Raw genomic sequence first — 8,035 nt, forward strand, 5'->3', positions numbered from 1 at the left:
CACACTCACACACACTCACATAGACACACACACACACACACGCACGCGCACACACATCAACACCCACACACACACACACACACACACACACACACATCAACATGCACACACACACACACACATCAACATGCACACACACACACACATCAACATGCACACACACACACACACACACAGATCAACATCCACACACACGCACAGGTATATGAGGCATAGGCAGATATTTTAAACATACAGGCCCAAAGGTGGTTTAGATGGACTACCCTTTCTCAAGTACTTAGAGCAAAGGGAGGTGACTTAAAAAACTGCAAAAAATCTGAAAAAAATTTGAGCTTACTTTAGGTTTCAAATAGGAGCCTTTTTTTTTTTACATCAACCTGTGTATTTGTGTGTGGTGGCACACACAAATACATTACCTCAAGAGTAAAGCAATTATGGCGGTCTTCAACTGCCATTAAATCCAGACTGTATTTCCTACTACTGCCACTAGGGGAGTTGTAGGCTTAATTTACAGGTAAACAGCATTTATAATAATAATAATAATATGTGAAAGTTGCTACAAAAGTTGATGTTTTCTGTTGTAAAGCCTGGGGAAATCAGTTAAAGGAGCAGAAGTAGCAGAAACTTGTTGATTGATCTTACCGGTAGCTCCATGTTGTTCTGTTTTTTTCTCATTAAATCCTCCTGACTGTCTCCAGATCAGCTGCAACGCCAACATGATGAACCTCACTGAATGCAGATCTGACCTGCTAACTCACCCACCAGACCAGCAGCTGGACTAACCAACCAACTAGCTAAGCTGCAGCCGAACAGACGCGAGCCAAACAAACGCTTGCCTCTTTCCACCCTTCCTGGAGTGAAACGTACTGTGAAACCAGGGGCAAGAAGAAACAAGTGAACTGAGGGAAAGTGATAGTAAAGCTGCAGGAAGAGAGAATATCGAGTGAAGGGAAAAGAGAGGCAGCAGGATTAGACTTGTCTTGTTTTTTCTGGCCGTTATTACCCTGATTCTGGGTGTTCAGGTGGAGAGACCTGAGGGAGGAGAACGGGAGCATGAGTCAGGCAGCGAAGGAGAGGAAGAGAGGGATGCTCCGGGCGTTGATTATTAACACACCGAGGGCAGCCTCTCATGAATCATTCATGTCAAAAGCAACAGGAACGTGTGCGTTAATGTGCCGCGCAGTCTCATCCAAGCAGAGATAATAAGCAGTGACCTGATCCTGCTCCCTGTCATGACAGAGTGAAAAACAAACAGATAAAATCCAACAGTGAATCAGCCTCACGCCTCCGCTCTGTTTTCCATTTAACAGCCCAAAACTGAAAGTTTGATCCTTTTAACCCCAAACCGACGGCATTAACAGGATAAAAACACTCTCATTACGAGGCTGACAGCTTGATGCTGTTTTAATTCCTGATCAGAAGCTGCTTTATCCCAGGTTGGTCTCTAGACAGAAACACAAAAAGAAGGGAAAAACTGTGAATGTCATCAGCAACTCCTTCCACCGCCGCCTGCTTCGCTTTAATCTGATTTTAAAGTTGGACAAATTGGTTCAATTTGGTGCAGAAGGGAGGAGACTGAGCCTCAAAAACAGAGGAAATGGATCTTCTGGAGAGAAATTAAATTGTGCTGAGGAGGAAGAGGGTGAACAGAGCTGGATCTCAGCTGTTTGGGTCAGTCGGACTTTGGCTGCGGTTTTATTGTTGTAAGCTCACAGATGTTCCTCATCTGTATATAATCATCTGACCTTCAGCTAGTCTGGTTCTATTGGACTACAATTTAATGACTTTTTAACATTTTTAATATTTTATAAAATAAGCTTAAGTAGTTACTTAAAAATGTGCCAATTTTTTAGTTGATTAATCAATACATAGTTCCCACAAGTCTGAAGTGGAAGTGATCCACGACATCTAGATAGGCAAGATGAGCCATGACTCCCAGAGCAACAAAAAGAAAATATAGTGACAATCTGGACCAATGTGCAAGAGAGATATATATCAACAAAATGGCTGCTGTCGGTGTATGAGACATGATAATGAAAACATGTCAGACAATGTGACATGTTCTGAAAATCTGGCATCCTCTGATCTCCTACTATGACATAGTTTGCGACTTAGTGAATACGAAGAGTTTATACAACATGGCGGAGCTTCACCTGGCATCCATGGCTGCATACAATCAGTGTTTAAAAGGTTTTATGAAGGTCGAAGAAACTCTTCAGATGAAGAACGAGGTTCTGGTGACTGGCAGAGTACGCACATGTACAGTAACAAACAAATAGGCTACATGTCCGTCTTAGCTAGCCTAAAAGCTACATTAGCCAAGCTAATGTTGCGAATTCGGCAATAAGTAGTAATTGTCACTGATATTTATCTTATTATTACACAGAGTAGCGTACTCAAAAACTGCAATCCAGTAATAGTTTTAATATACTTATAATGTTAGGACAGAGGCGAGAGCTGGTTCTAAGCTTGTGACTTGTTTATTGTTGTCATAGCAGCTCCATAGCATCTGCCTACCAAGATGGCTGTAATTTACAAAGTTCCTAGAACTGTGATGTCACGAGACTTATGTACTGATCATCAGAATAATCAATAGAATGATTGTTTATTAAAAGAATTGCTTCCCAAATAAATAACATCTAAAATACCAAACACATCAAATACATAGTGACTCATACAGCTAATAATGGTCAAAGTCATTTTTTGCAAAAAGTGATTTTTTTTTGTGTGTGTGTGCCCAAAACGGCTTTCGGAAAGAAGAAAACTGATGATTTTTCCCCACCCCAAAGTCACTTTTAGCAAAAAGGAAGGTTTGACTGTAGAGTCATCTGTGAGCTGAAGAATATTAACCAGGCGATTGTTGAACTTTGGACATTTACAGCCTGACATAAAGAAACTTCTAAAAGTTTGTGTTATTCTAAACTTCCTTTGGATCAACCCAGACAGCAGGCTGAGAAACATACATTTATAATCAATATTCAATTAAAAACACACATCTGCTCCTGCTGACTGGCTGCAAGTCAGCCTCATTATCTGCTGCACAGTTTCTTCTTCTGGAGGAGAAATAAAACTGAAAGACAACCTGAGCTTATCAAAGCTCTTCCTTTGATAAGTGAGTGTAACATAAGACAAAATTTAATTTAAATATTAGATTTGAGTCATTTCTTTCATTAAGTGAATAGATTCATTTATGCAACCCAGTTCAAAGATAAATCTGCTTCACTGAAATAATAAAAATAAAATTAGGACTAACAAGATGAAAATCAATCAAATAAACAATAGTTTGCTAAAATTTAAAACTAAAATCTTACCTGAATATGCAGTATTTATATTTTAATCAGAAATAAACAGATGAAATACAGAAAACTAATTCTGCATTAGAGGAAACATCTGAAGGTCTGAACTGTGGCTGAAGGCTTCAGCATGTTAGAAAAACACCCTGCAGCTCCAACATGAAGACACTGAACTGTTTAACGGATATTTTTAGTTTGGAGATCTGCTGCCTGCCGTTAGGTTGGCTTCACGCACAAACAGAACCTCAATCAGAAGCCTGTTAAACTGACATCAACATTATTGGACAAATGCACTCTAAACCTGGGGCAATGTTGCACCCAACTACATCACTGTGCCACACTTAAAAAGTATCGAAGTCCCAAATCAACTTAGGGAGACTCACCTAGGAGGTGGGAGGGGCTTGGTAGATGCCATAAATCGTCTCCAAGAAAACTAAAAAAAGTCACTAGATTTGTAGATAACCGCTGTTTTTAAAGTTGCTAATACAGCAGAAAAGTCTCTAAGTTGGCAACAGAGCAAAATCCCCACATTTAGCCCTCCTTGTCTCTTGGTTCTGCCCACTTTAGCGAAGCATTTCATCATTTATCAGAGGGCGGGGTTATGGTTTTGCAGAGGGGTTAGTTACACTGAAGCAGTAAAACATTCATAAAACACGTTTATGCAGCTGGAACAGAACCGGGCCTAAAGCACATCCCTGAGGAACTCCACATGACGGCACAGTCAGACATGATCTGGTTTCTAAACATGATTTATTCGAGAAAAGGTCATCAAAAACCTCTTAGATCATCAAAGTTAAAGTGTCACGCTGACGTTTGAGGTGCCAACGGAACCAGAACTCTAAATTAACATCCCCGGTTCTGCAGCTGCCATGATGCCACCGGATCTACGGAGCTGAAGGAGACTTTCCAGAAACCAAACTGAAGCTCATCAAGAATCCAGTGACGATGATCACAAGTCCATCAAAACCACACAAGACTTTTCAGAATATTTGGAACATTGTAAATGTGAGCCAAGATGTGAATTTATCAGAACTCAGCAGAACCTGCAGTCTGGAGGAGCGATGCTCCGTCTGACCCGCTGGGTTCAATAAAACATTTAGTACTGTACTCCGAACCAGGTACAAGCTAAATATTTACAAATCCCCTTTTAAGAACTGCTACTCCTCACAGTGCCATTTACAGTAAAAGTACATCATAATTTAACAACTTGATCATTTAAAAGAAAAACATATTAGTTCCTAAAGATTTACTCACAGTTACTCAGCAGATCAACTTTATATTCTTGGCTTCATCTGAATAAAACTAGGATTTTCTCTTTCATGAATTGGTGATGACATTAAAATTAAAAAAAACTTTATACTCTAAAAGATGCACATCTGCAATCAACATATTAAAAATATACATCTTTGCTTAATTTTTACTGTGTTCAAGAATTCAAAGCAAACATTCAGATGATCAAGTTTTCATCACCTTTCCCTCGCTCTCTTCCTCCTCCTCTTCCTCCTCTTCGTCTCCTCTTTTGCTTTTGATTCTCAACTCCGTATCCGTCTTCCTCCTTTTTCTCATCTGTTGCTTTCTGTTGTTCTGTTTTTATGTCTACCTTCTCTGCCACTTCCTTTCCTGCACCCACCCACTCGCTCATTACCACACACACACACACACACACACACACACGCGCGCACGCACACACACGCACACACGCACACACACACACACACACACACAATGCGTTCCCCTGTCCAAGGTTATGGGTCCCCTTCAGACTGCACGCCACAGGCTTCAGCATTGTTTGTCTGCGTGTTTGTGAAGCCCACAGCAGCATCTCTCAGTGAGCTGATGTTCAGCTTCTTTCCTCTCCAGCTGTTACATGAACAGCAGCAGAGGGTCCAAAGTACATTAGTCGGATCTGTTGTCTTTATCAGAGCTGAAAAGGAAATGAACAGAGAAGAGCAGGCTCTGCAGTTTACCATGAAGTCCTTCCTCACATTTACCTCAGTCTTAAATGATCTTACATCAGACGATTTATCTTTATGTTCCTCTAAGCTTCTCGGCATCTGAAGTCTTAAAAATGTTCAGAGTAAATATTTAGAATCAAACAATCTTCAAATTTAACAAAAGGTTAAATGACAGGAAATAATTAGAAACAAGAAGAAATAAAAGACAATAAAACAAAAACCAATTTAAATATATAATAAATATTATAATCTGAAAGGCTCTGTCTCAATGTAGACTATCTAAAATATTAAATCAGAAATCAGAGAAGCTGGAAGCTTCATCACACATATTGCTAACATTTTCTGAACCTTTTCCATTTATCTTAAAAAGATGCGGCTGATTTATGGTTGTTGCACCAAATCTGTGATTTCTATCTTTTTTTGCCCCATCATATGTTTTGTGGTTGGTTAAATTCTTCAATTTTCCAGGTTACTAAATTAGGGCGACCAAATGCTTTTTTCCCAGAAATGTCCACATTTCATGTTCTGTTCAGGGCAAATGAGGGACTTCATAGACTGATGAAAATGTTTGGGCTTTCATCAGTTACATACTTAAACTGAGTGGTGATGCATGAAAAATGACAGCCTCTCATTAATGTGACGTCCTCCCTGAGCTGCTGCCTGGTGGTTGGTGGTTTTCTCTTCATGTCCAGAAGAAACAAAGCTGCTGCTCATGTTTCTAAATGGGCAGCTGAAAGTTTACAGACAAACCAGAAAATAAATTTCTTTCACAACTTCCTGGATGCACCAGAGCGTTGAAAAAACCCCTCGGGTTTGTTGTTGGATGTTGTCTTAGATCTGACTCTTCCACAGTCTCCTGTAAATGTCCTGTGCATGTTGGTCTTAGTTGGTGTGGCGTCTCCATCCGTCCTGTTGGTCTTAGTTGGTGTGGCGTCTCCATCCGTCCTGTTGGTCTTAGTTGGTGTGGCGTCTCCATCCGTCCTGTTTGCCTCAAACCTGGGGATCTCATTCCTCTGCTGAGAACATCCATCTCCTGGTCCACCTGCACATTTCTCAGCAGAGTGTTTGTCCAGAGTGAAACCGTTGGTGACAATCACGTCTTTATGACCTTTGACACTGTGCAAACTGTGCACATCTCTCTTTGCTTAAATAGCTTGGAATGTTATCCCACAGTAACGAATTGTATCCAGATATTAATTTGACATCTTTAAAGGAAATAATTTTAAATGTACAATTACCTTTTTCATCAGAGAATAACCACAAATTAAGCTTCTTATTTGTCGTATAATCTCTTTAGCACTTATTGCCTTTATTTCATTTTATTTTGTATAACATATGGTTGACTTCCAGTTTTTGATTTGATGCTTTTATTTTGATAAGAGAGCTTCCTTTGTTTATATCATAGAATGGCAGCTTAACAACAAAAGCAACAGAAGACAAGTTGCAACAGTAGTAAAAATGTATCTTGTTATTGTCGCCCCCTCAATAGAGGCACAAGGTGTGTTTATTTTATAAATAAGGATATTTCTAATATTGATTGGTTGGAATTGTGAATTTGTTTCATTGTAATCAAATAGGGTATAGTTTTGGAATCAGAGTTGATTGTTTTTATGCAGCTCTTACAGTCAAACTCAGGGTTTATTCCAGTAAAGCCTCAATCCTTCATTTGCGGCTCTGCTCCAATATCAATAACAGCCTGTTATGTAAATGTTTTTAGAAATGTCTGAATCAGCAGTTCACTTCTGCTTTCAGCTGTTTTTGCTCCATCTGCTCCTTGTTTTTGTGGATGGGAGTAAGCAGAGGTCAGAGGTCAGCATTATTTCCACAGCTCTAAATATCAAGGCACAGCTCTGCCTCAGAGGCTTCAAGGCAACTAAAAACATACAGCATGTTCAGAACAACAACCAGAGGAGTTTCAAACTCCTCTGCAATTATTCCCCTCCATTTGGACATAAAATGATGAAGCCTTTTACGTTTCGGTTTTTATTGCTCTGCAGTCCCTGCCTGCTCCTTACCGACACTTATGACAAACTGGGTTATTAGCACTCATGCGTTTCCTATAAACGGCTCAATCCAGAATCTGCAAAGCAAATCTCCCTCAGCAACAATAAGAGCCAAACGACTGAAAGAATCAGACTGTGGAGCGTTGATGAAGCTCAGCGAGGCCGACTTCAGCGACTCCCTGTGAAGCTTTCATTAGTTTCTGCAGGAAAATAGTTCACTGTGGAGTCACAAGTGAAATACTTTAATTCAGACGTTAATGTCACAGGGAGGATTTCCTCTGTCATCTGGGTTGTAATGGGACACGGAGATGACAACGAGAAGAAATGTCAGAAATGAACAGGAGAAGGATAAGCTGGTAGAGATGGAAAAGAAAAAGAACAGATGAAAGGAGGAATAGAGCTCTATTTAAATTATTTATGTACATCCAGCAGATATTTGAGAAATTTGTTTCTGATCAGCAAAGAGAGGAATCTCTTAAGACAAAAAAACTGTAAAAAAGAGAGCATCAACTTAAAAATATGGATTTTCTGTTTAAAACTTTCTATGGCCTTTTCAGAATGTAGTTTAAATTAAGTTTACTTATATGGCGTCAATTCACAACAAATGTCATGTTAAAGCAAAATTTAGTGGAAGAATCTTTATTGGTTTTCACCGATCAATTACTTTGATGTAGCTTTGGTGATGAGGCAGGAAGGCCTTTTTGCCATCACCCTAATTTTTATCTCTCTACACAGATTCTCTACAGTATAGAAGTCTGGTGTATCTGACTGGCGGTAATATGAA

The 8,035-nt window shown here is 39.6% G+C and overlaps 1 protein-coding gene across 2 annotated transcripts in view; it reads right to left on the bottom strand.

Annotated features, from left to right (window-relative positions):
• The window catches only part of LOC106940313 (tyrosine-protein phosphatase non-receptor type 7-like), a 33,696-nt gene extending 28,811 nt beyond the window's left edge, over positions 1 to 4,885 (bottom strand). The window contains exon 1 of one of the 2 annotated variants that reach the window (XM_015023029.1): positions 4,764 to 4,885. The gene's annotated coding sequence lies outside the window, so the exon portion shown is untranslated. Of the gene's footprint in view, positions 1 to 642; positions 1,148 to 4,763 lie in introns of those variants that run through there. The other variant, XM_015023028.1, reaches the window with a different exon arrangement.
• Positions 4,886 to 8,035: the final 3,150 nt, after the last annotated feature.

This window comes from Poecilia latipinna, unplaced genomic scaffold (assembly GCF_001443285.1).
Source record: "Poecilia latipinna isolate Pla-1442-1.1 unplaced genomic scaffold, P_latipinna-1.0 Scaffold3173, whole genome shotgun sequence".
Taxonomy (NCBI): domain Eukaryota; kingdom Metazoa; phylum Chordata; class Actinopteri; order Cyprinodontiformes; family Poeciliidae; genus Poecilia; species Poecilia latipinna.